The sequence below is a fragment of the Hyperolius riggenbachi genome, chromosome 10 (genome assembly GCF_040937935.1).
Source record: "Hyperolius riggenbachi isolate aHypRig1 chromosome 10, aHypRig1.pri, whole genome shotgun sequence".
Taxonomy (NCBI): Eukaryota; Metazoa; Chordata; class Amphibia; order Anura; family Hyperoliidae; genus Hyperolius; species Hyperolius riggenbachi.
In genome coordinates, this window is record NC_090655.1 from 53,175,059 (window position 1) to 53,202,613 (window position 27,555).

The following is a 27,555-nucleotide window of genomic DNA, read 5'->3' on the forward strand; positions in this document are numbered from 1 at the left end:
GTGTATGCGTACCTTTAGTGTTCTTAGAGGCACTGTAGTGACGTAGTATAATGCAATATTCAGAATACCCATATTTATGGTAATTTCGCTGGTTTCAGCATCACATATTGTTGTATATTGATTTTAGTCCCGTCCTAGTAATGTTTAGGGCCTGAGCCCACTAACCCAGTTTTGTCCGCTTTTCAGTTACACAGCAATGTTACAGATGCTGAAAAGCAGACAGGAGCGGATACAACTGCGTTAGTGTGCTCAGGCCCTAAGGCTTAGGCGGGAAGGGTGGGACTACATTCCACCATAGATATAGTGCGAGAAAGATGTAATTTGGCTTACAGCTATTGGAAGATATTACAGCGATTTTGTAGTAATTTGTGCTCAGTCTTTTGACGGAGCCCAAATTACTTACTGAGCACCGCTATAGCTGTAATTCACCCAAATCTCCTGTGCGGCTTTTACAGCGCTCGCCTAAGGAGTTCCGAAAGCATTTACCACTAGTCTCATTTATGGGCAGAGTGACCTTTTAAAACAGCCTTAAATCAATTTCTAAAGGAAAAAAAAAAAAGCCGTGAAAGTGAACTTACTCAGTCTGAAGGCTGGGAGGTACGGTTGAGCTCTTCACCACCTAAAAATATAGACAAATAAAAATGTTGAGACACTGGAAACTCAGCTGGTCAGCACATCCTGCCAGGGCCCAGCAGGAAGTTACATGCAGTGTGGGCGGGGCAGAAACATTGTGGGTGTTCTACATCAATGAATGCAGACAATCTAGAGAATCTATTGTCTTTTACTTATCAGAGACTATTTAATAGAGACAATAGGAGCAGCAGGTGAGAAAGAGGAGCAGCTATTGGAAACAGCAGGACATCCAGATGGAGAGAAATTTAATGAGCAAAGATGGCTTCTACAAAGTACATAAACAGAAAGACCAACATAAAAACTCTTACTACAAACTAGAACATTTGTATAAGATCAAGAAATTCTAAATAAAAAAAATAAAAAAAAATAAAAAAAAGTGTTTAAAAGAATCTGTATGAAACAGTGGGGCCCAGCTACCCTACTCTATGGCCTGCAAAAAACAAAAAACAATAAAAAAAAACCTCAAAAAGCTCACGAACTTTAAAGAGCTTGTTCACACCTAGGGCGCTTTCAGGATTTTTTTAAGCGCCATCGATTTTGAAAATCACCCAAAAAGCGCTTGTGCAATGATTCTGTACGAGAGCATTCAGATCGGAGCAGTTTGATTCCGATCCGCTCACCTAAAGCACTGCCTGTACCATTTTGGGGGGGGGGTTGCCTATAATGGCAGGTATAGGTAAATCGCAAAACACCGTTGACGATCAGTCTTTCAATCGATTTTTGGCTGAAACCAGTCAATTGGATCAATCAGAAATGGTGGAAAATCTAAATCGCAAGGGCTCGATGGGGTGCATGGCGGTAACATCGGTCAATATCGCGATGACGAACTCTCAGCCAGTGCTCCCCCCCCCCCCTCCCCTAAGTTTATCCCATCTTTTAATTTGGCCGATAAGCGCCTCAATCATCGGGCATGTGTACAGCACCAAATGACCCCCAACGCCCAAACCTTGAGTGATCTGCTAGACGTATCCACTCAACCCCAGCAACGCCGATCCCATTGTTCTCGCCGCTCCCCCACCCGCTGTGCGACGCTACTCCTGCACCACTGGTCCCCCCTGCGTAGCAACACAGAGCGTTGTCAGCTACACAGCTGACATACATGCATGTGTGCAGCACGGCCCAGCGAGGTCATCCAGGAGGATCAGGCGACATCAGTCGGGCATGTGTTGAAATACTCTGGGCAGTGTGAATGGGGCCTAACAGTCATTTGAAAAACAATTAGCTGGCTACAAACTGGATCATTATTTTATTATCACGGAACATAAATATTGAAAAAATAAACCATATTTGTTTGGTTCGTTCCAGGATTTCCTGGAAAGTAAGACCTGGACGCTCAGGATTCCGGCCCTTGGAGCGATGGGTCCATCTCTTAATCAGCAATTAGTCGGACACGGCTCAACAAGTCTGTGCAAATTTATTATTGCAGGCTTAGGAATTATTAATCTCAAATCTCAGCGTGAGCCAAACCGCGTCAGATTTCCCCACATCATTAACTCGGGCTTATACGTAGCTCTACAGATTGGCTGCAAAATCGCTCTAACAATGCCCCAGGCTGTGCCAGCCCTGTCACTACAATCACACGACCCCTGAATACACACAGCGCGTCCGTATTACCAGATCACGTCATCTCCCTCCCAATACAACTGTCACTACAATCACATGACCCACGAATACACGACATGTCAGTATTACCAGATCCCATCATCTCACTCCCTCCCAATACAAACTGTCACGACAATCACATGACCTCTGAATACACACAACGTGTCAGTATTACCAGATCACGTCATCTCAATAAATAACGATAATAAATTACCCCAAGCACTGTGTTAAAGAGACTCTGAAGTGTTTAAAAAAAATATATATATATATATATTTTCATTTCAGAATCCTCCTCAGCCAAGCTGATTCGCTGCATTACCACGGCAGTACAAGATCTTTATCCCCCCCCCCCCCCAAATCCCGGGACAAAATTCTACGACTTTCAAAGATTTTGCTACCCGGGGGAGGCAGAGCTGTGCGCTGTAGCTCTGCCTCCAGTCCATTCAATCACTGCTGAACGCCGCCTCTACCCACCCCTCTCAGTCTTCTTTCAAAGAAGAGCGGAGAGAGGCAGCGATCAGCGGTCCTCTGGTACTTCCTGGAGGAGGCAGAGCTTTGTGCTGTAGCTCCGCCTCCTCCAGGAACTACCGGAGGATGCTGCCCAAGGGGTTTCTGGGGGGATAAAGTCTTTGTAATGCCACGGTGAATCATCTTAGCTCATACAGCTGAAGAGGATTCTGAAATAGAGGTTTTTTTTATTAAGCACTACAGACTAAGCGTGGTGCTTGCGGGAACAAGTTGCTGCCCTTGCATCGGCTCTGATACTTCCAGCGCACCGCAAAAAGTGTGAATCTCCATAGACTTTCATTGGTTTTGCAGCCCCTTGCAGTAAAATAAGGCAACACAACAAAGGAATTACCTGCAAGTGTAATTAAACATAAAAATGTAAACTTGATAAAGATTTGTCACAAAACAGTAACTGTTAGCAGATGGGCTCAGTCTTCCTTCCTCTGGGTGTGGATATACGGGACACGGGTGGCCCAGCTCTGCTACAACAACTTTCCTAATCTCTAACCGTGACCTTAAACCTGTCCCCACTTCCTGTTGTGTTTGGTGGTTAACCACAAACACTTCCCCATTCCCCAACCAGGTACATCACTCCTCTCCATCAAGCAGTTAACTCACCAGCCAGCAAAGTTCTCATGTACAGCACCCCCTACAGGTCAGCAAGACAAACAGCTGGACATGGTGGGTTTCAGACCAGTTTATAAATTGGTGGCTTATGTAAGCAAGCCAGCATTTGGAAGCCTACAGTACCCCCCCTCTCTGAGCATCATAATGGGCAGGAGTCGTATCCCATAAGGAAATAAAAAACAAACAAAACAAAAAAAACTTTGCTGCCCGCAGTAAAGAGCGTCACGTCAACTGGGGAAAATGCAATCCACATCGTCTACCCGTCTATTGAATATTTGTTACTATTACAAAGGGATAACACTCTGACCTAGCATTCAATAAAAATGTGTTTACTACTTTTTATTACCCATACAGTTACCATATTTGCTTCTGTGCACAATATTGCCCATTTACAAATTATAAATTCACAAAGAACAGTTTATCTGGTCTTAAAGCTGCTATTGCATTTTATTGCATAGCTGCTGTATTTATATACTAAAATATAGTAGTGATCATGTCTCACCTCACTTTGCTTCTGAACTTAGTGCAGTTCAGTGTCAGCACACTGCTGGCTGGATACTAATTGTAGCAACAGAGGAATATAAACAAAAGAATGTTCTCTTCCCTCTTCAGATGTGCCCAGAAGCAGCATGGAGTTTTCCAATGAAGAATGAAGTGCTGTGTTAACCTGTTTGAATGCTGTTCAGCTACAATTTTTTTTCTGTGGTAGTAGATCTTTTCAAACACAGAGGAAATGCTAAGTTTCATACCACTTTAAGGGATGGCTATGGTAGGGATCAGATCTGTTGCCAACCACCAGCCCACTAGTCACCGATAGGTACCGGTGGGCCGAACTCCTCAAGGAGACAGGAGGGAAGGTGGTAAACGTGAGGGCTGGTGGCCACTACAATGCTTCCCACAGCACTTTCCAGTCGCTGGCAAATGGCAAAACACTGCAAGAGAGGAACCCTGTGACAGTGGTTACAGCATAGCCATCGCTCCAGGAATCACATTGAAAATCACGGTACTTTGCGATTCTGAAATCGTGAAGCTGGTCTGTAGTGGGCCCCGGAGCACAGGAAACTGCTGGCTGTTTGTACAGACGCAACTATGATGTATGAGGGCTAGATAAGCCTACAACTGAGCAAGGCAAATTCTAATAGCAATGCCAATCAGGGTGATAAAGTGAATATAAACAGCATGCAGAGACAGAATGGTGGACAGAATACCTGTTCTTACCACTGCAGCACAGCGCACTTCCTCTGCTCTCTAAATTTACTTGGTGGGCGAGTCTATCAGGTGTGACATTAAGACATCCAAACAGGGCTGTGGAGTCTGAGCAATTTTGGATATCTGGAGTTGGTGGTTTCATAAACTTAAGGAGTCAGAGTTTAATGATTTTTGTACTGACTCCATAGCCCTGTATCCAAACCAGGATGAATGAATAAATAAATAAATAAATAAAAAAAAAAAAAAAAAAAAAAAAGGATACTCAACTACTTTTCCAGCATCCAATATTTTAGCTGAAACCATGCGTCTCTCTGAAGATGAAGAACTTGTAGTTAAAGGATACCCGAAGTGACATGCGACATGATAAGATAGATGTGTATGTACAGTGCTTAGCACACAAATAACTATGCTGTGTTCCTTTTTTTCTTTCACTGCCTGAAAGAGTTAAATATCAGGTATGTAAGTGGCTGACTCAGTCTTGACTCAGACAGGAAGTGACTACAGTGTGACCCTCACTGATAAGAAATTCCCCTTTTTATCCCTTTCTTGCTCTTAGAAGCCATTTTCAGCTAGGGAAGCGATTTATAGTTGGAATTTCTTATCAGTGAGGGTCACACTATAGTCACTTCGTGTCTGAGTCAGCCACTTACATACCTGATATTTAACTCTTTCAGGCAGAGTAAGAAAAAAAAGGAACACAGCAGTTATTTGTGTGCTAGGACCTGTACATACATACCTGATATGACAGGATGAGACAGATATCTTTTAAGAGGATGTAGGCGCTGAGCAAATATCCCCACCAATGCGCTGCTGACCTTCTCCGAAAGTTTGTCATCTGTGAATGTGCGGCCAAGGCGCCCACCTCAATGCATGTGCAAAACCCTACCGGCTTCAGGAGCACACAGACAGAACTACGCATGGAATGTAGGCGTGACTAGACTTCAAGGCACAGATCTTCTGAAGGGGCAGTGGCAGACTAGAGGGGATCGGTAGGACGAATGCTGGGTACACACTGAGATTTTCTGGTCGATTTACTGTCAGATCGATTATTTCCAACATGTTCTATTTGCTTTCAGATCGATTTCCGAGTATTTTCCGATCGATTCCTATCAAAATGCACGAAAAGCGATCAAAAAGCAAAAATCGGACATGTGGGAAATAATCGATCTGACAGTAAATCGACCAGAAAATCTCATAGTGTGTACCCAGCATCAGAGAAATCTGTGGGGGGCCAGAAGAAGACCCAGGTCAGTTAAAAAAAAATTTTTTTTACAAAAATCCCTTCCCTGGTATTCTTTTAGCCTGTATAGATAGGCGCACAGCTGCAGGCAAGCAGAGACATGAATATGAAAAGTTCGGCTTCAAAATTATTTTAAATTCACCAGGGCTGTGGAGTCGGTCCAAAAATCCACCGACTCCGACTCCTCAGTTTAGGATTCCACCGACTCCGACTCCTCTAATTTGCATATTACAATTTTGTTGATTAAAAGTATGTAACATGAAATTCGTCTCTTAACTGTCAACGCTTAGGAATTTTACAAGACAACTGAAGTGAGAAGGATATGTAGACTACTATATTTATTCCCTTTAGACTAAAACTAGTCCTTGGTAAGAGTACTTGTAAAAGGTACAAACCGGAACAAAGAACATCTATCAGGCCCTAGGCAATGTAAGTGTGGGTACATGTAAGAATGATGTGCAGGTACTCTGCAGGGGAATGAGGAGATTCTTCCTCTATTACACATTCTTCATGCACAATCTGTACATGGATCAGGCCCTAGGCAATGTAAGTGTGGGTACATGTAAGAGTGGTGTGCAGGTACTCTGCAGGGGAATGAGGAGATTGTAAACAGACAACACCTCTGTGTTCAATGTGCACAGCATTCTCAGTGGATTCCCTGCAGCTCTGTGGGGAGTGCATATGTAGAGTATAGTACTACTGTGTAACAAAGTAAACCTTAGACAGATGAAATTAAAGTTTTATACAGACCTGGGGCTTCCTCCAGCCGCCTTCAGGATAATCAGTCCCTCGTTGTCCTCCACCACCTGGATCTTCTGCTATGAGTCCAGGTACTTGAGCCAGTCAGGCGTAGTGCGCATGCACACACTCCGCCGCCAGGAGCATACTACACCTGTGCAGCATTATTGCGCAGGTGCAGAATGTTCCTGGCTGTGGAAGCGGCATGTGGCCGGACAGCGCTGACTGGCTGAATTACCAGGACTCATAGCAGAAGATCCGGGTGGTGGAAGACAGTGAGGGACTGATTAGCCTGAAGAAGGCTGGAGGAAGCCCCAGGTATGTATAAAACTTTACTTTTCATCCGTCTCAGTTTCCCTTTAATTTGTAGTCAAACCAAATTTTAATAACATATCAAATTATTTGATTTCGTCAGCAAAGGGAGTGCATACATTTGCATAAATCAGCATCAATGCAGAATTATTTCCATCTCGTTGACCATCTCTATTAGTGACATGGCTACACATCAGGCTTTATACTTACAGCATAGATGTTGTTTAGTATATATAAGAGATTCCTGTGTACACATCATATATACAGTCACAATGAGATATGTATATCTAACCTTAAAAATATGGGGACTGCTTTATTGAAGCAGCACAAGTAACTAATTTTGATTGGTTTATTTCATTTTTGGGGACTAAGCACAGCTATTACTGTATATATACATTATTTTTAATGACTTTTATCTGAGAGATAGAACATTTTATCATATTTTCTATTTTAATTACAGTTACAAATTCATTAGGAGTCGGAGTCGGTGCATTTTTTCCCGACTCCGACTCCAGGCACCAAAAATTGCCCGACTCCACGACTCCGACTCCACAGCCCTGAAATTCACACTGATGAGCAATCATCGATTCTGCCTTGTTCAATTGCACTTTAATGCCAGTGCCTCAGGCGCCATGTAGAGGTTTCAGTAATCTCAGAGACACACGTGACAAGCATGCAGCCAGGAGTGAGCGCACTTGATCAATCCCAAGCTGGGACTTGCAGTTCCTCAGCAGGAAAGCTACCAGCTGCCTAAACCCTATCTGACATAACCTGGAATGCAAATCAATCCACAAGCAATGCTTTGCATCCTCCCGGAAACACAGCGAGACCAGGAAGGGTCACATTTGCCTTCAAGATGATTTTCCCAGCATGGAGCCGCTCTCACAGGAGCCCTGAAACATGCGTTTATTGCAAAGGTATAAACCGATCGCCGCCAGACAGGCCTGCCTCCGGGGAAAATAAAACTGCGCTGGCCGAAGTCAATGCCTTTCCAGACCCGTCTGCAGAATCCATTAACAGCCAGCAAGTGTGGGAAGTGGGAGTATTAGGAGGCCTTCTTAAAGGAGAACCCCAAACACAGATTCAAATAAACCACCTGTTCGCTCTGCAGGTGAAGGGCCCAAATGTCATATTTTGTGTGTTAGTCTATCTCTCTGAGCAGGAGAAAAACCTAGCAAGGATGTCAACTAACCCTTCGTTATATTGGAGTCAAGCCATTTTCCTGATTTCTTTAGGAAATTTTAGAGGAACTGTAGTAAAAGGAATGCAATTTTTTTTTTTTTTTATTACAATATTACTTTATAAAATTTAATCAGTGTCTGCCCATTGTGAAATCTTTTCACTCCCTGTTCATACTCTGAAATGTATTGCAGGAGGCTACATCTTTAGTACGTGCAGGTCATCTCTGCGGAATGTTTGTTTAGGAGTCAGAAGCCAGTGAAAATATTGCCTGGTCTCCCAGAATGCTCTGAGGGTGAGAAATACGCACATCTTTACAAGACAGTTAATAACTGGGGCTTCCTCCAGGCCCTTGCAGCAGCTCCACTCCCAGCCGCCGCCCAGGGACCCCGCCGATGATTGATTGAAAGTGGCGCTCGCACAGGCCCAGTAGGATGACCTCACGAGGTCGGCCTCTGCACCGGTGGGGACCCCAGGCAGACAGTTGGGAGCTGCAGCAAAGGCCTGGAGGAAGCCCCAGGTAAATGAATGTCTATTTATATTATATTATATACACCTGGACATTCCCTTTAAGCAGTGTTCTCCCCAGGCTCTTTTAGCCGGGTGCTCCACCCGGCTAGTTTTGGTGAGCACTCGGCTATCATCGGCTCACCTCCTATGCTGTAAGCAGAGTTGCACACAGAAGCATCGGCCCTGCATTCTCTCATCTCACCCCACCCGGCTACTATTTCATGCCACCCGACTGGGGAAAAAAAAAAAAATCTGGGGAGAACACAGCTTTAAGCATACTATAATGTTAGTCTTAAAATGAGATACTTTCCTGAAGAGATGCATCCTCATTATCCTATTGAGGCTTCCCTTGGTGCTCTGATATCCCCAGTCGCTAAGCTCGGCCCCCCAGAAGAACAAGGATCTGAATACATTATTCTCACCTCGCAACTCCTTTAAAGGCCCATCCACACTTGGGCGATTGGTGAAAAACATTGTTGCGTAAAAGGATAACGCAAAACGCTAGCGCTTTGCGATTTCAAGTGTGAACAAGGCCTTAGGGTCATTGTGGTAGCAAAGAGTCAATTATAATCTGCCCATCTACAGTAATTTGCACTAAACCCAGGCAAAGCTTTCACGATCACTCGCAAACCTCCAGACTGTGCTTTAGTAAATAAGCCCCCATGTCTTGAGACTCACAACAGCCTCTCTGTAGACGAAATTTCACAGCAGGAAAATCGATTCTGTGACAGACGTCAGCTGCTGCAGCAGCACAGAGCCTGCAGAATGAATAAAGAGTCCTCAGCACTGCAGAGAGTTTATAGAAAGCAGAGAATGGCAGGGAAGGAATCTGGAACAGTTCTACACAGCAGGGACCATTCCCAGATTAGACGGAGCGCGGCTGATCAAATGACACCACTAACGTCCCCCTTCAGACGCCAGGAATTCACACCCATCGCTTGCCAGGTCTAAAGGGGAGAATTATCCCAGGAATTCTCTGCACGGTTCAATCGGGAATGCTAGACGGGGGATCCTGAGACTTCAGAGCCCAGTATGTGCCAAGCTCCGCGATACAGCACCATTGTACCGGGTCGGATCTACACCTTAATCCACCGCATGCGGCAAAAGAAGTCCAGGGCCCCCCATCCAAGTTATGTTTTGTAGGTAATCCAAACAATGACATTTCAGCCCTGGATAAGAATCTATAGCCCACCAATTACTGCCAAATCTCGGCACAGGTGCCGGATCTATATATATTTATATCTAATTGAATTAACTGCCAAAAGTAATTGCAGCATCATATAGGCAGCCAGGAGGGTAAAGTTTCATTTCCAGAAAAGGAAAGAAAATGGCCACATACTTGTCTAAATGCGGGGAGAATTAGTTTGGGAGTCCGTCACTTGATTGCAACCTGTTGAGACGTAGATAGGGAGGCTCCTTGCAGAAGTGACCAGAAGAGGGCCAGGGAGGAAGGGCTCGCTGCAGAAGAGGGCCAGGGAGGAAGGGCTCGCTGCAGAAGAGGGCCAGGGAGGAAGGGCTCGCTGCAGAAGAGGGCCAGGGAGGAAGGGCTCGCTGCAGAAGAGGGCCAGGGAGGAAGGGCTCGCTGCAGAAGAGGGCCAGGGAGGAAGGGCTCGCTGCAGAAGAGGGCCAGGGAGGAAGGGCTCGCTGCAGAAGAGGGCCAGGGAGGAAGGGCTCGCTACAGAAGAGGGCCAGGGAGGAAGGGCTCGCTGCAGAAGAGGGCCAGGGAGGAAGGGCTCGCTGCAGAAGAGGGCCAGGGAGGAAGGGCTCGATGCAGAAGAGGGCCAGGAGAGAGCCAGTAGGAAGATTCCCAGTAGAAGCGAGAGCAGAACGGAACCAGAAGGAAGACTCCCTGCAGTAATGAGCCAGGATGACTCCTTGCAGGAGCAGAAGGATTTCTCCCTACAAGTTTGGTTTCATTTCCATATCCAGAGCTCTGCTTAAAGAGACTCCGTAACAAAAATTTGATCCGGTTTTCTTCCATCCTACAAGTTCCAAAATCTATTCTAATGTGCTCTGGCTTACTGCAGCACATTCTACTATCACCATCTCTGTAATAAATCAACTTATCTCTCTTTTCAGACTTGTCAGCCTGTGTCTGGAAGGCTGCCAAGTTCTTCAGTGTTGTGGTTCTGTGATGCATCTCCCCCCTCCAGGCCCCTCTCTGCACACTGCCTGTGTGTTATTTAGATTAGTGCAGCTTCTCTCTGCTCTATTATCTTTTACAAGCTGGATAAATCCTCCTCTGAGCTGGCTGGGCTTTCACATACTGAGGAATTACATACAGGCAGAGCTGTCTGCACTCTGCAGGAAGAAACAGCCTGACACTTCAGTGGAAGATAGCTGCAGGGGAAAAGAAACACACAAATGATCTCTTGAGATTAAAAAGGAAGGCTGTATACAGCCTGCTTGTGTATGGATGTATTTTCTATGTGTGGACATACTGTACATCAACCTACTTCCTGTTTTGGTGGCCGTTTGTTTATAAACAAACTTTTTAAAACTATTTTTAACCACTTTTAATGCGGCGGGGAGCAGCGAAATTGTGACAGAGGGTAATAGGAGATGTCCCCTAACGCACTGGTATGTTTACCTTTGCGCGATTTTAACAATACAGATTCTCTTTAAAGACTTAACCATTAACTAAGACTTTTTTTCTCTTAAAGTCCCATTCTATGACCTGACTACACAGGTTATGCCTATGCCAACATCCTTCCCCAGAAGGCACTAACAAACATTCTTACCAATGAGGAAGAGGAAAGAGGTTAATTTTAGTATTACTCTGTATGGGAGACAAATACACAGTGAGCAGTACCAGATGCCGGTGAGACCACCAAAATAAGAGCATGGCATTCTAGGAATGTGTTATTCCTGGATCATTTCTATAAATAAGTTCTCTCACCAAGTTATTTTCACTTCAGGCCAAATTAAAGCATTGAAAATGTAGAATTACTTTAGTTAGGACCATTTGCAATTTAGTAAAAGAGTTCATCTTAAACAGCCGTCAGACACCTGCAGAGGGCAGAGACATACGGAAGCGAAGGAATCTGAACGCAGAGCTATAACAGCGCTTTAGGCAAGCAGCAATCCCTGCACTGTAATCATTATGCACCGCGATAATTGATGATAATCACTCTGACGCCTCCGGGTAGCTGTTCTCCATTCATCTCCACGGCGCACCCTACAATTATTACTCACACCTGCACTGCTGAAACCGTAAAGCAGAAGCCCAAAGATTTTTTATCCCTGAGCCAAAGTTCCTGCAGTTCATCAGTTAGGCAGGTGGCACCTGGAAACCCCAGCACCGCCACTTCTACCTGAGCAATGGTTAGGAGCCAGGCACACACCATCTGAGCCTTATGCTACCAAATCATGCCAGTCACTTATTTCAGTATCTGCTCGAATTGCTGCCATGTGCACAGATAATCCAGAGAAGTTTGTTCTACTCCTAACAAAAGCAGAGTCGCACTTTACTTTAGCTGGCCACCAAGAAGCCGGCGAGAGGAAGCCATTGTGTCCTCAGCTGCACATCAGGAAATCCTGGGGGAAAACAAAGTCAGGTGCACATGAGAGCAAGAGAACCCTGGCCAACAGAATGGAATGATTGCGTCCAGCTGGCACTGGCAAAGCCACATGCTCTTCTGGCATTTTCCAGAGCACCACATTGCACTGAAAGACCGCGACTGTCAGACACCATGAGATGCGCACTCACATGAAGCCACCTATCAAACGCATGGTATTTCAAGTGAACACACTCCATAGGATAAGCTCCCAACACCACAGTCCTTACACAACACCAGTCCCAATTGTGAAGACAGCACAGGCCTGTTTGCACTACATGCAGATTGGATGCAGAAAAACTGACTCCAATTAATGCCTATGGGAAGATCTGCATTAGGAGGAAAAATAAAAAAATAAACGCATTTAGTGGAAACAGGCCCATAGGCATTCATTGGAGTCAGTTATTCTGCATCTACTCTGCATGTAGTGGAGACAGGCCCTTAACCATGCAAACTCCAGGTCATTAGAGATGATCAATAAAATACTACAGTAATAAACTTCAAGTTGAAGCAAATGTATTAATTTCGTGCAGCTTGCAACTCGACAAGTCAATGCAATGGCCGCTAAATTTGATTGGTAAGGTCATCTCACTGACCACCCCATATCTGTAATTTCACCTATAGGTTTAATATGGGATGGGGGTGGGCAGCTGTTGGGGGGGGGTCTAAATTGCGATTTAGGAGCTTGGGAAGGTCATCCAAATGTTGATAGTTTAAGGTTAAATCCTTATAGGAACTCCCACCCGCAGCCCACACTGGCAGAAATGGAAGCAATTCCCAAATACATTTTTGCAGACCCACAAATGCTGGTCGCCTAGCCTGTGCGGCCCAGGTTTCACCTCACTGAATGAGCTATCAATTCCTTTCTCAAGTCTTATGGGTGCCTATTATACGCCACCTATTTAGGCATTACAGGGTGAGTGAGGGGAGGAATCTACAGCTCAGGCCCCTCCCCCTTTGGTTTGTTTAGTAAATATAAAGGAGAGGGCGGGATTCTCTGATATGTTGATCTGTTTTAGGGCTAGAAAAATCGAAGGAGTCTGATGGGGAGACCGAACAAATCTGTGTGCACTGTGTGGTGGGATTTGATCAGATAATGATCTGAGAGGGATTGATCTGTCAGCCACAGACTAGTTTATAAAACTTTTACAATTTACTCTTACAATTTCCATTAACCGCAGCAACAGAGCTTGCTCATAAGAATTTCTTCAGGCTCCTAAATTCCATTGTCATTTTTCTCCACCTCCAGTTCAAGCCCCCCAAAAGTCCTGCCTGCCCCAAAATATAATAGCCTCAACTCCTGGTTAATATGACTCTTATTTCAGACCACCGACATTGAAAAATGTTTAGCTGCCATCTGATCAATGAATTGGGATGGTGGGGGGGATCCATTTTTTCCCACCGCAGAAGGTATTTTACTCCCCCTGAAGTGGCACCAGGGTCACAAATGGTCCATCTCTGTATAGCGTTAGCTCTTGTGGGAACCCATAACGAGGAGTGGGGCTCTGAAATGAGGCTTTGAGGAGACTTCCTGTGAGGGGAAGTGCTGATCACTGACCTGCTTCGAGGGTCTCTCCTCACTCTGATGTGTGCTGGGAACGCAGCTCTGCTGGGCCTGGAGGGTAAACATATGAGGCTCTTGGAGAGGCCCCAGCTGTGAGCTCTTCAGTCATCATACAGCAGTTTATTTACTGGTGTGTGAAGTGCCCACTAGAGAGGAGACCGCAGGGCCTCTGCTGTGTACACAAACTTGTTACACGCAGTGTAAACCTAGCCTGAGCGTTACTAACGAGGGTCAGCCCTGCTCACAACGCAGACCTCACATGAGGAGGGGGGCTCCATCACCCACTGGATATAGCATGGGGGTGTTCAACGTCTATAAACCAGACCCTCCTACATGCTACAAGATCAGGTGAACAATGTCTTCCCGGTACCTGGATTTACTGCTGTGCACTGTTCGCTATGCAGATTATAGAAGAGCATCATTGCTAGATATCATGTAACCATTGATCTTCCATTTTCCCACCACCAATTGATAAAACGAGGGCACTGGAACTGCTCAAAGTGTTGTGAAACATTTAGTTTAAAAGGTCTAATGGTATGTGGCAATTTTTTGAATGCCCCAAAACCAGAACGCCTTTCTCAGAGTTCAGAAAACATCTGCCAGCTCTTAAAGCACACCTGAACTGAGAGAGATGTGGAGCCTGCCATATTAATTTCCTTTTAAAGCGGAACATTTTAAACACACGGTTTCAATTACCTGGGGCTTCTGCAAGCCCCCCAGCAGCCATCCTGTCCTGCGCCAGCGAAGTCTGTTCTCCCGACGCCAGGTACTTTCGGTTTCACCACCGGGCCTGCACGGCTCTGGCCACGTGTATCCTTTCTTCGCGGTCCAGTCTGCAATAGCGCTATTGCAGCAGGGTATGCAAATAAAAAAGTGAAACTGCGTGTTTAAAATGTAACTACAGTTCCGCTTTAAGCAATGCAGATTGCCTGGCTGTCCTGCTGTGCCCATCTCTATACTTTTATCCATGGACCCTGAACAAGCATGCAGATCAGAGGTTTCTGGCTGAAGTCTGACCGGATTGGCCACATGCTTGTTTCAGGTGAAAGGAATATATATGGAGGCTGACAGGTTTATTCTTCCTTTTAAATAATGCACATTGCCCGGCTGTCCTGCAGATCCTCTGCCTCTAATACTTTAAGCAATGGACCCTGAACAAGCATGCAGATCAGATGACAAGTTTAGGTTTCAGGTGTGTTAGTTTCAGGCCACAAAGGTCAGCAGGACGCCAAGTAACCGGTAATGCTTAAAGAGACTCCGTAACAAAAAATTTCATCCGGTTTTCTTCCATCCTACAAGTTCCAAAATCTATTCTAATGTGCTCTGGCTTACTGCAGCACGTTCTACTATCACCATCTCTGTAATAAATCAACTTATCTCTCTCTTGTCAGACTTGTCAGCCTGTGTCTGGAAGGCTGCCAAGTTCTTCAGTGTTGTGGTTCTGTGATGCATCTCCCCCCTCCAGGCCTCTCTCTGCACACTGCCTGTGTGTTATTTAGATTAGTGCAGCTTCTCTCTGCTCTATTATCTTTTACAAGCTGGATAATTCCTCCTCTGAGCTGGCTGGGCTTTCACATACTGAGGAATTACATACAGGCAGAGCTGTCTGCACTTTGCAGGAAGAAACAGCCTGACACTTCAGTGGAAGATAGCTGCAGGGGGAAAAAAACACACAAATGATCTCTTGAGATTCAAAAGGAAGGCTGTATACAGCCTGCTTGTGTATGGATGTATTTTCTATGTGTGGACATATTGTACATCAATCTACTTCCTGTTTTGGTGGCCATTTTGTTTATAAACAAACTTTTTAAAACGGTTTTTAACCACTTTTAATGCGGCGGGGAGCGGCGAAATTGTGTCAGAGGGTAATAGGAGATGTCCCCTAACGCACTGGTATGTTTACTTTTGTGCGATTTTAACAATACAGATTCTCTTTAAAAGAAAATAAATATGGCAGCCTCCATACAGACCTCTTAGCTCAGGCGTCCTTTAAGAGTCAAGGCAAACTATGCCACACCAGCAAGAGCGTTTAGTGTATTAATGTACCCGGTGCACTGTACCCCCATCACAATGAATATTCCCATATGTGGCGTAACTGGATTATGTGGATGGGCCCACAGGATGACCTTCTACATGTCCGTTAGTCCACTGACTCGCACTCTAAAAAAGGGGTCCGGGTGCAGGGGGGGGGGGGGGGGGGGTCTAGCAGAAAAGAAAGAGAACAAACACTCCTGTGAATTAAGGGTTACCATTTTAGGATACAATGAAAACAATTTAAAGTCACAATAAGTTATTGGATTTCACGTAGAACACAGCACTGGTCTCATTCTGAAACCAGATACAGTTTAAAAATAAGCCAGTTTTGTCAAGTTCCATACAGACTGTAGTCACTGCTGCCACGCTCAGATAATTGCAGAGCTGTAAATACACAGCTTCTCGTGTACCTCTCGTTTAGAGCTGAACCAAAGTGAAAAAAATAATCCTATATAAGGTTTACAGAGGGTAAGAGACCTGCGTGACTTTCCAGTGTCAGCTGCTCCATTTACATACATTAAACTGGAAAATGTGCTGCAGCAGATGCTATTCAGGATAATCAGCAGAGATAAACGACTAATTCTGTTCTAGAAGATGTGTATTTGAAGGAGCAGGCATTGACCCGCCCCCTTCCATACTCTGTACTACAAGACCTTGTCTCAGTCTCTCTTCCCCCAGCCCTCGTCTTGTAATACAGAGCAAGTCAGCAAAACAGCAAACGCCAACTTTCACATAAAATCCTCAAGTTAGAATTTTGAACCACACTGAGGATAAACCGTAAATCCATTGAAAACCCTCATGTGTGGCTAGCTACATACTTCTGCATACCCTGTATTGAGCTTCCACCAATGGTCCGATCAGTAGACAGTCATTGAATGAACAATGATTGATGGAAACAAAGCAGGGCTGTGGAGTCGGAGTCGGAGTCGTGGAGTCGGAGTCGTGGAGTCGGGCAATTTTGGGTGCCTGGAGTGGGAGTGGGAAAAAAATGCACCGACTCCGACTCCTAATGAATTTGTAACTGTAATTAAAATAGAAAATATGATAAAATGTTCTATTTCTCAGATAATAGTCATTAAAAATAATGTATATATACAGTAATAGCTGTGCTTGGTCCACAAAAATGAAATAAACCAATCAAAATTAGTTACTTGTGCTGCTTCAATAAAGCAGTCCCCGTATTTTTAAGGTCAGATATACATATCTGATTGTGACTGTATATATGATGTGTACACAGAAATCTCTTAAATATACACTAAATAACATCTATGCTGTAAGAATAAAGCCTGATGTGTAGCTGTGTCACTAATAGAGATGGTCAACGAGATGGAAATAATTCTGCATTGATGCTGATTAATTCAAATGTATGCACTCCCTTTGCTGATAAAGTCAAATAATTTGATATGTTGTTAAAATTTGGTTTGGTGACTACAAATTAAAGGGTAACAGACGGATGAAAAGTAAAGTTTTATACATACCTGGGGCTTCCTCCAGCCCCTTTCAGGCTAATCAGTCCCTCGCTGTCCTCCACCACCCGGATCTTCTGCTATGAGTCCTGGTAATTCAGCCAGTCAGCGCTGTCCGGCCGCATGCCGCTCCCACAGCCAGGAACATTCTGCACCTGCGCAATAGTGCTGCACAGGTGTAGTATGCTCCTGGCGGCGGAGTGTGTGCATGCGCACTACGCCTGACTGGCTCAAGTACCTGGACTCATAGCAGAAGATCCAGGTGGTGGAGGAGGACAACGAGGGACTGATTATCCTGAAGGCGGCTGGAGGAAGCCCCAGGTATGTATAAAACTTTAATTTCATCTGTCTTAGGTTTACTTTGTTACACAGTAGTACTATACTCTACATATGCACTCCCCACAGAGCTGCAGGGAATCCACTGAGAATGCTGTGCACATTGAACACAGAGGTGTTGTCAGTCACCAATAAACCTTGTTCAGATTGTGCATGAAGAATGTGTAATAGAGGAAGAATCTCCTTATTCCCCTGCAGAGTACCTGCACATCATTCTTACATGTACCCACACTTACATTGCCTAGGGCCTGATAGATGTTCTTTGTTCTGTACCTTTTACAAGTACTCTTACCAAGGACTAGTTTTAGTCTAAAGGGAATAAATATAGTAGTCTCCTTATCCTTCTCACTTCAGTTGTCTTGTAAAATTCCTAAGCGTTGGCAGTTAAGAGACGAATTTCATGTTACATACTTTTAATCAACAAAATTGTAATATGCAAATTAGAGGAGTCGGAGTCGAGGAGTCGGAGGAATCCTAAACTGAGGAGTCGGAGTCGGTGGATTTTTGGACCGACTCCACAGCCCTGAAACAAAGCACGTTTTAATTGATCGCATTGCTGGCGGGGATTGTTAGTTTGCACACGACCATGGTCTTGCAGGTGAACGAAGCTTAACGCCATTTACACATGCTGGCTTGAACTCTACCGTGGACAATAATGACTGCCAGAGCCGAGAATAGTGAGTGAATCCAGCATGTGTACAGTGGCTACCCGATGTCTTGTAAAGATCCAGCACGCCCGTTACTTCTCTCCATAGCAACAGATGTGTCACTAGCCTAGAGGCTAGAGATGCATCTGCACGGCAGCTGCACAGCACTGTTGCCCAAGGGCCTGAGTACCAATCCCTGTCAGGCAACAAAAGCTATATAGAAACACTATATGAAACTCAGCTGAGTCGGATGAGAATGACCACCTCTGCCGAGAATCCAGCATATGAATGGCAGCCTCCGGCCCCTCTCGGCCAGCTATCCGGCCTGGCGGATCACTATGGCCAAGACCATTGTTCTCCGTACTTACCCCTCCCGCCGTATGTCATTCCTGCTGTGCTTTCCATAAAGCACAGCATGTTGCTTGCTAGTTGGCTAGACAGCATTTACAAACTTTTGGTCAGGGCTGTGGAGTTAGAGTCATTTTGGGTACCTGGAGTCGGAGGTTTCATAAACAGCGGAGTCGGATGATTTTGGTACCGACTCCACAGCCCTGCTTTTGGTTCTCACAGCATACAAACTATGAAAAAGCTAACACACACACACACACACACACACACACACACACACACACACACACACACACACACACACACACACACACACACACACACACACACACACACACACACACACACACACACACACACACACACACACACACACACACACACACACACACACACACACACACACACACACACACACCCCTTGTCCTTCAGTTTTGTTGTTTTTTTCTACTGACGTTCAGTTTAAAAAAACAAAACAAAAACGCAGCTCTAGACTTTTACCCTTTCCAAGCAAAGCTGCCGTTTAGGACTTAGCAATAATAATAAAAATCACAGACTTTTTAGCAGGCAATTAATGCATTAGGAGTCCCAGAACCTTCAGTCCGGCCATAACCTTGAATAAGCACTCCATAATAGTCAAGCGGTTTGTAGGGTGAGGGAATGTTGTCCGTGAGGAGAATGCGAAATGAAGGCCGGGAATAAAACTCAGAAAGCCAATATATTCCATTATGGAAATGAACAACATTTAACCCGTAGATGGTCACATAGATTGCAGACAGAGCGACATGTTCTCCTTCACCCAAAAGATGGCATCATCCAAAAGGTCACCTATGCAGGCCAATCACAGGTCTACAAGCAGGGCTGTGGAGTTGGTGTCAAGGCGTCGGAGCAATTTTTGTACAAGAGACCACAAATGTGTGCCAAACGTGCACAACCACGCTGAGCTATCAAACTGTCAACAGGAGGGCAACAGAGGGTGCCAATCAATGATGAAAGGTCATTGGATCAGGAACACGGAACAGCAACAGTACTTGCAATGTATACTCCCCCCCCCCCCCCAAATAACTTTTCTTGAATAGATCAGGGAATGTCTGTATAGCTGCTATGGTAAACCCCTCCCACAGTGTGATGTCAAGGCCATGGTAGTTTCCTGTCTGTGAACCTTGTTGCATTGCGGGAGAGGATGGCTGTTGAAAACTGCCATGCAAGCAGCATCTCCCTCTGAGTTGGGGCCTATTTACACAATCTGGGATGAATCAGACAGCATTTTGCATGCAGGGAAATGCAATCTCTTCAGCAGAACGCGAGCCCTAAATAAAATAAACCTTTTGCCCATCATCGTTCCTGGACCGGTCTATAGATAAGGTCAGTTCGTGCTGTCTTTTTTCATGCGTGCTAGCAGTAAGGATGCCAACATGCAGGCTCACAGAAAATCAAACCTAATTAACTAATTAGACTGAATATTAATCATTTTTTGTTTCATCTTCTACTTTAAGGGCTGGTGCACAACGAGCGGCTTTTTCAGCGTTTCTGCAGCCGCGGATACGCTTGGTCAATGTATCTCAATGGGTTGGTGCACACCAGAGCGGGAGGCGTTTTGCAGAAAAGCATACTCCCGGGGTGAGGCATTTTTTTTTAAATTGCGGATGCGTTTCTGCCTCAATGTTAAGTATAGGAAAAACGCAAACCGCTCTGAAAAACGGCACTTCAGAGCGGTTTGGCCGGCGTTTGTTACAGAAGCTGTTCAGTAACAGCTTTACTGTAACAATATATGAAATCTACTACACCAAAACCGCTACACAAAACGCTAGCTGAAACGCTACAGAAAAAGAAAAAGCGTTTCAAAATCTGCTAGCATTTTGCGGATCTGCTAGCGGTTTTTGGTGTGCACCAGGCCCATCTTCTCACTTTGCAACATCTTGATTTAAAGAGACGCTGAAGCGGAAATTTTTTTTTTTATGATAGAATGAATTGGTTGTGTAGTACAGATTTTTACTAGAACATTAGTAGCAAAGAACATATTCTCATTTTTATTTTCAGTTAGTGTTTTATAACATAGCATCATTCTCTAATATTTGCAGTTTACACACTACTTGGCATTCTAAATAATTTTACAGAGCAGCCCTGTGAACTATTGACCTGTCCTCTGGAGAGAAAAATACAGTGACTGGCAGTTGAGATAATAAGCTTCAGAAGACAGAGCTCTCTGCGACTTTGAAAGTCGTGGAGTTCAATGGCTCTTTTGTATATACAACTGGAGTTTAACTCTTCCTCTTCTGGGAAAAAAAATATTAGTCTCAGGTCTTTGCACCTAAGGTTTTATTTCTTAGCTGAACTACACATACAAATCAAAAAAAATTTCGCTTCAGTGTCTCTTTAAATTTCCCCCCTTACCATCTTCTACTGGTAAAGATCCTCTAAAGTCATCCCACCACATAATGCTGCTTTCATAAATATTTCATGGCAGAAAACAGATTTACAAGATTGCAATATATTGTAGAGTCCTTATTTAATACCTTCTACAATTTGATACAATAAACCCAAGCCAATCGTTAATGATCCTTCTCAAGTTACCAACCTTACATATGTATGAGGCTTCAGATTGGCAGAGAAGGGTACAGCCTGTAGCTCTGGCAGTCTATGTTGCACGAAGTGGCTGGTTCAGAGGCTCCTGGCATCAAAGGTGATCTATTTGACACATACCATTTAAAAGGCCTGCTATAAACAAACTATCTCCTACCCTGATGGCTGCATGGAATAAGGACAACTCTAGAGTCTGAAGATGGGCTTTGCAGTTGCAGAACTGTGGTGAGTGAGCATGAAGTCTAGTGTGTAAATCCTGGTTATGCGTCTGACCTCACTAGTGAACCAGGAACCAGTCATTAATGGCTTTTAAGTCACCAGCGAGTCCGCGGGTCCCGGAGGGAGGAGCTCCCAGTCTAACATCTGGCTCTGATTTCTACAGATGGAAACCCGACCTTGCTTACCGATACAGAGAATGTGAGGACAGCCTGACCCGCAGTCTACGCCTCTTTAACTGCTTATGTACCACCATGCGGAGCGCAGTGCTGCCAGTTCCGTGAAGTTGGCCTCAGCTAGATCGCAGCCTCCTTTATTGGCGAATGCTCAGGTTGCACGCAGCTGGCCTCCGAAGTAGGAGAACCTGTTTAGATGCTGTCACTAGGAAAGGATATTCAGTCACCGGAGCACAAACCAGATAGACTAGTTTTAGTCTCCGCTCCAGCTTCCTGGACAGTATGATCAATGATCGCAGCAGACTGCAAGCTCTTTAGACAAAAGAGGAAAAAAAAAAACCCTCAACTAAAATTCAAACCAGCGTTGACATTTTTGCTGGTCAAAAGGCTGGCCCATGCATGCCTATGATCTAATCTGCCAGGTAACTATAAGGATTTTTTTTTTTTGGCTGCATCCATTTCTGGCCGAATGGATCATAATGATTGAACCTGGTAGAGATCAATGTCGCCGCATGGTTACCTGATCGATAGTTTCTAAAGGGCTCAATCGGGTGCACAGCGCTAATTTGATATCCCGAGGTCCAACAGACCCTCTGGTTGGAGTGCACCCCAGAACCCCCCCAGTCGAGTGCTAGGAGACTTGGATGCAGTTGGCGCCACCATAGGCCATAATAGGAATTACGACTATAGCAGCGTAGTGAGTAACTTCTGCTCCATCAGAAGACGGAGCTGAAGTTACTTTTAAAACACCATAATTTGGCTGCCAGCAATAGCTGGAAGCCAAATTACATAATTCCCCACTATCTGCATGGACCTAGAGGGGGAAATATATAGGTATAGGATATAGGTATAGGATATGGATATAGGTATATATGGGCAGCACGGTGGCGTAGTGGTTAGCTCTCTCGCCTTGCAGCGCTGGGTCCTCGGTTCAAATCCCAGCCAGGGCACTATCTGCAAAGAGTTTGTATGTTCTCTCTGTGTCTGCGTGGGTTTCCTCCGGGCACTCCGGTTTCCTCCCACATTCCAAAAACATACGGATAAGTTAATTGGCTCCCCCAAAAAATTGGCCCTAGACTACAATACTTACACTACATAATATAGACATATGGCAATGGTAGGGATTAGATTGTGAGCTCCTTCGAGGGACAGTTAGCGACAAGATATATATATATATATACATACACATATACTGTACAGCGCTGCGTAATATGTCGGCGCTATATAAATACTAAATAATAATACTAAATAATACTAATACTAATAGGTATATAGATATATGTGCCTCAAACAAGAAAAAAAAGTAGCGCCCTGCCGTCCAAGCAAGAAGTAGCGCCCTGCCCCCAGGGGCGGTCCTACACTTGCCGCCGCCCAGCCGTGGGTGGGGGGGGCCGCCGAGCTGGAGGGGGTAGCGGGCAGGAAGGGGGTATTGGGCACAGCGGCGGGGAAAGAGTCGGACCCCTCCTCCCTCACCTGGGTCCCCCATCTGCACTCCCCCTCTAGCGGCAGCATTGCAGGAAGTGACGACAGTGGAATGCACGCTGGAAAGCGGAAGAGGTGAGTCATCCCCGCCCGCTGCCTATTACTAATAGCGGCGTCAGCTGCTGCTGAGCTTAAGCTGGAGGGGGAGCGCAGATGGGGGACCTAGGTGAGGAGGGGGGGGGGCCGGCCAACTCCCCACCTCTGTGCCCAATACCCCCTTCCTGCCCGCTACCATTTTATGTGGCATATGCTACGCCGCAGGTCTGCTAGAAGTAATTAATGCTGCCGTGGCTTGTGCAGCAGCAGGATAAGCTATATATCTGCTGTATCCTGCGCCCAAGTCTCCCGGCGGCCAGTTCATAGCCACATTCCCCGGAACTCATTGGGCTGCGACAAGTATTGCAGGCTCATCTGCCATGCCACCAACACGTTGCCTCCTGTGTCCAACATCTTTCTCCACTGCCACCTGGTGTCGGTACCACGTGATGTTTCTACATGCGGTGGTGTCATGTGGTACAGGAGGAGGCCAAGCGTTGCGCCCACGTGACAGGTGAGCGGCAGGTGGAGGTGCTAAGATGATTTACAATAAATCTGTTGGCAGTAGTGATGATCATGTCTAGGAGACCTCGTGGAGAAGCATGTGATTCGTTTGGTCAGGTGATAGATATGCAAGTCTCTGATTTGCTAGTCATGATCATGTGCTAAAGCAGCATGTGATCAGAGCAAAAAAGAATTTTTCAAATCTATCACCTGACCCAACTGATCACATGATTCTTCATGAGCGCTCCTAGACATGACCATCAGTAGTGGACAGGTAATAAATCCCATCTCTGAACAGTTTCAATCAAAGAAGGATCTATCGGATGGTTGATCTGGTGACAGATCAAGAGATGAATGGTCACCTTAATTCTCAAGATATCCAACTCAAACAAAATTGTGGTTGATCATTTACTGTTCTTACACTGGGAATACACTGAGATTTTTCAGCAGATTTACTGTCTGATCGTTTTCCCAATCACTTCAATGAGAAAGCTATCAGAAAAACGATCAAAAATCAGATCGGACTGGTCGGAAATGATCCATTAAACTACCTATCTGCCCAAAAAGCTCATGGTTTATTCCCAGCATAGAGGGTAATTGCGCATGTTGGGAATGCATGCTAGGATCTTCTCAGACGCTTGTCTATGCCCCGCCCCTATAAAGCTGAGCCAGCCAAGCAGCTGTAGCCTCACCCACAAAACCTGTTTTTAACCCCTCCCAGTTAGTTCAATGCCACACCTCTATACCAGAAACTGAACTCCCTGATAGGCAGTCAACAGGGAGGCGTGCTTTCAGCTGACAGCACAATCACTCCGCCCCCTGCATGCCAAAGTGACTGAAAGGACAACTGAAGTGAGAAGACTGGAGGCTGCCATATTTATTTCCTTTTAAACAATACAAGCCCTGGTGTTCTAGTTGGCTGCAGTAGTGAGTGAATAAGACCAGAAACAAGCATGCAGCTAATCTTGGCATACCCGACAATGTCAGAAACACCTGATCTGTATGCTTGTTCAGAGTCAATGAAAGGATTAGAGGCAGATCAGCAGGATAGCCAGGCAACTAGTATTGCTTGAAACGAAATAAATATGTCCCGCCTCCATAACGCTCTTGCTTCAGTTGTCCTGGTAGGGGGCATGTTTCAGACTGACTGTGCGTAAGCAAATAACTGGAGGTTGCTAAAAAGAGGACAACCCATGAATTGGTGGAGCAGGATAGACTTTCATAAAGAGTTACATCTTCACAAGATTGTGTATTCCTCTTTTTAACTGTGTTACAGAGGACCTGAACTCAGAACATCCTCTCTATTCTAAAAGATACGCAAGAGCATAATAACCTTTGCAGAAAAATATTTGTTACAGCTGATACGAATCCTGCAATATATCTGCAGTGTGTCTACTCCCTGCCTTCATGAAAGCAGCCATAGGGTTAACATCCGGTGTTTACAAATTGACTGCTATGCCGAGGCAGCAGGCTGACACAGCTGAGAGATCAAATTATGGTGGTGCTTAGACACAGATGAGGGGGAATCAGACCAGGATAAACTCTCTAAATACATGCAGGTTGAATTTTTGCATGTTTTCCTTTTGCCCTGTGCAAGTGTTCAGATTCCCTTTAAATAAAACCTACCACCACCTGCCTGAACTGGTGCTTTAAGAAAGGCTTCCAGGAACTACAACAATACATCTCTATATAACTGAACTCCTCAAGAACCTGTGGCGCTGTACAAACAAGCTGACGCTCTCGGCCTGCAAGGTTTGTTCTTATCACAACAGGAAAACTACGTGGTTGTTACAGAGAACTTTCCCAAGCGATTACTGCATAAGAGTACACTGTGTGTAATCTATCAGTTGCTCAAGTGGCAGAAGTGACAATACTATGAAAATAGTTTGGAATATTAATATGTTTGAAGGCTGAGCACAATCTGAATACACACAAAAGATACTAAACCAGGATCATGAAAGAAGGCTATAAAACTACAAAAACAGTTAAAAGCAGAACTACAGCCAATAATGATGAATAAAATGCATTATTTTTACAATATTCATTTATAGAAAATTTAGTCAATTTTGCCATTGTAGAATCTCAACTCTTCCTGATTTACAGTCTGAAATGTATCACAGGTGGCAACATTGTTAGTTCTGTCAGGTGATCTGTACGGAATGTTCGTTAGAGTTTTATGCACATAGGAAGAAATTGCAGCAGCTGGCGCATAGAGCGGCTGAGCGGGTATTGAGTATCAGATACTTACATTGCCGGAATCCACGTGCTGCATGTACTACTTCCTGTTCTTGGATTCCATCGCATAACAACACCCACTAGGGGGCGCTGTTACTGTGAAATGGAAACCTAGGACATGAAGTAGTAGGTGTGGCAATGGATCCCGGCAATGTGAGTATCCGATTACCCCCTTAGTCACTGTTCGTACGCGCACTGCTTCGTCCCTCGCCCCCCTCAACCTGGCTACCTATACTGGGGACACCTATAGCTGGCTACCTATACTGGGGACACCTATAGCTGGCTACCTATACTGGGGACACCTATAGCTGGCTACCTATACTGGGGACACCTATAGCTGGCTACCATACAGGGAAGGTGGGTGAGGGAGTGGGGCATATCTGGCTACCATACTGGGGTGGCACATTATGGGGGCAGGTCCAAGTGTGTGTGGGGGGGGTCACATGCAGCCGTCACGCTCGCCTTTATAACATATTGTGGTGACTGGAACACTCAGAGGTGGTCAGCAACGCGTACAAGAGAAATCGCCGCCTGGAGACTTGAGCGCAGAATACAGCCAATACATGGCTTATCCTACATAGACATAGTTACACCTCGCCCGTCAGGCCTGACTATTGAGCTGTACCGAGCACACATCATACTCAATGCCTAAACAAACACGTTAACACACAGAACACACAAACGGCAACACTGATAAGCATGTCCAAAACGCCTAATCACCAAACAGCCACACAGATCACAGGTGTGTCCCGACAAGGCCACAACGGCTGCACATTAACCAGCTGAGCGGTCTGGACGAGCTCAGCTCGTCCAACACCGCCAGCGGCTGCCGCTCAGGCCCTGCTGGGCCGATTTTGATGAAATAAAAAGCAGCACACGCAGCCGGCACTTTGCCAGCCGCGTGTGCTGCCTGATCGCCGCCGCTCTGCGGCGATTCGCCGCGAGCAGCGGCGAAAGAGGGCCCCCCTAGCCGCCTGAGCCCTGCGCAGCCGGAACAAAAAGTTCCGGCCAGCGCTAAGGGCTGGATCGGAGGCGGCTGACGTCACGACGTCGGCTGACGTCGATGACGTCACTCCGCTCGTCGCTATGGCGACGATATAAGCAAAACAAGGAAGGCCGCTCATTGCGGCCTTCCTTGTTTATTCTGGGCGCCGGAGGCGATCGGAAGATCGCCTCCGGAGCGCCCTCTAGTGGGCTTTCATGCAGCCAACTTTCAGTTGGCTGCATGAAATAGTTTTTTTTTTATTTAAAAAAAACCCTCCCGCAGCCACCCTGGCGATTTAATCAGAACGCCAGGGTGGTTAATGAAAATTTCCCATCTGGGAACATAGGAAATTTTAAACGCAATAAAAAAAAGAAGAAAAAAAAAATGTAAAATTGTGTGTGGTTTTTCTGCCTGTGCGACTAGAGTTATTAATAGGGTGGCCATACAATGGTCGATAGCCACCAGATCAACCAACAGATAGAGCTCTCTATGATCAGATTGGATCAGAGAGAGATCTACTGGCTGCCCATACACTGCACAGAGATTTGAAGCAATTTCAGCACAAAATCAAAACCTGTGGAGCTGCCAGTGCCGCCCCCAGGTCATTCCTGCTCCCCCAGCCAGCAGCAACATCACCTGTCCGGCCGCCGCGAGTCCCCAGGATCCGTGCGGTCACTTCTTTCGGCGTCCCCCATGTCCTCTTCACTTCCTGTTTCATCCTGTGGCAAGCAGAAGTTTAAACAGTAGAGGGCGCTCTACTGATTGAACTTCGGCTTGTCACAGAACACGACAGGAAGTGAAGAGGACATGGAGAAGCACGCCAGCCAAA

At 45.5% G+C, this 27,555-nt stretch overlaps 1 protein-coding gene across 11 annotated transcripts in view; it reads right to left on the reverse strand.

The window, feature by feature from the left end:
* ADD3 (adducin 3) overlaps positions 1 to 27,555 on the reverse strand; it is a 279,712-nt gene that overhangs the window by 125,539 nt on the left and 126,618 nt on the right. For 10 of the 11 annotated variants that reach the window (XM_068258770.1, XM_068258769.1, XM_068258768.1 and 7 more), the window contains one exon: positions 579 to 619. The gene's annotated coding sequence lies outside the window, so the exon portion shown is untranslated. Of the gene's footprint in view, positions 1 to 578; positions 620 to 13,672; positions 13,696 to 27,555 lie in introns of those variants that run through there. The other variant, XM_068258772.1, reaches the window with a different exon arrangement.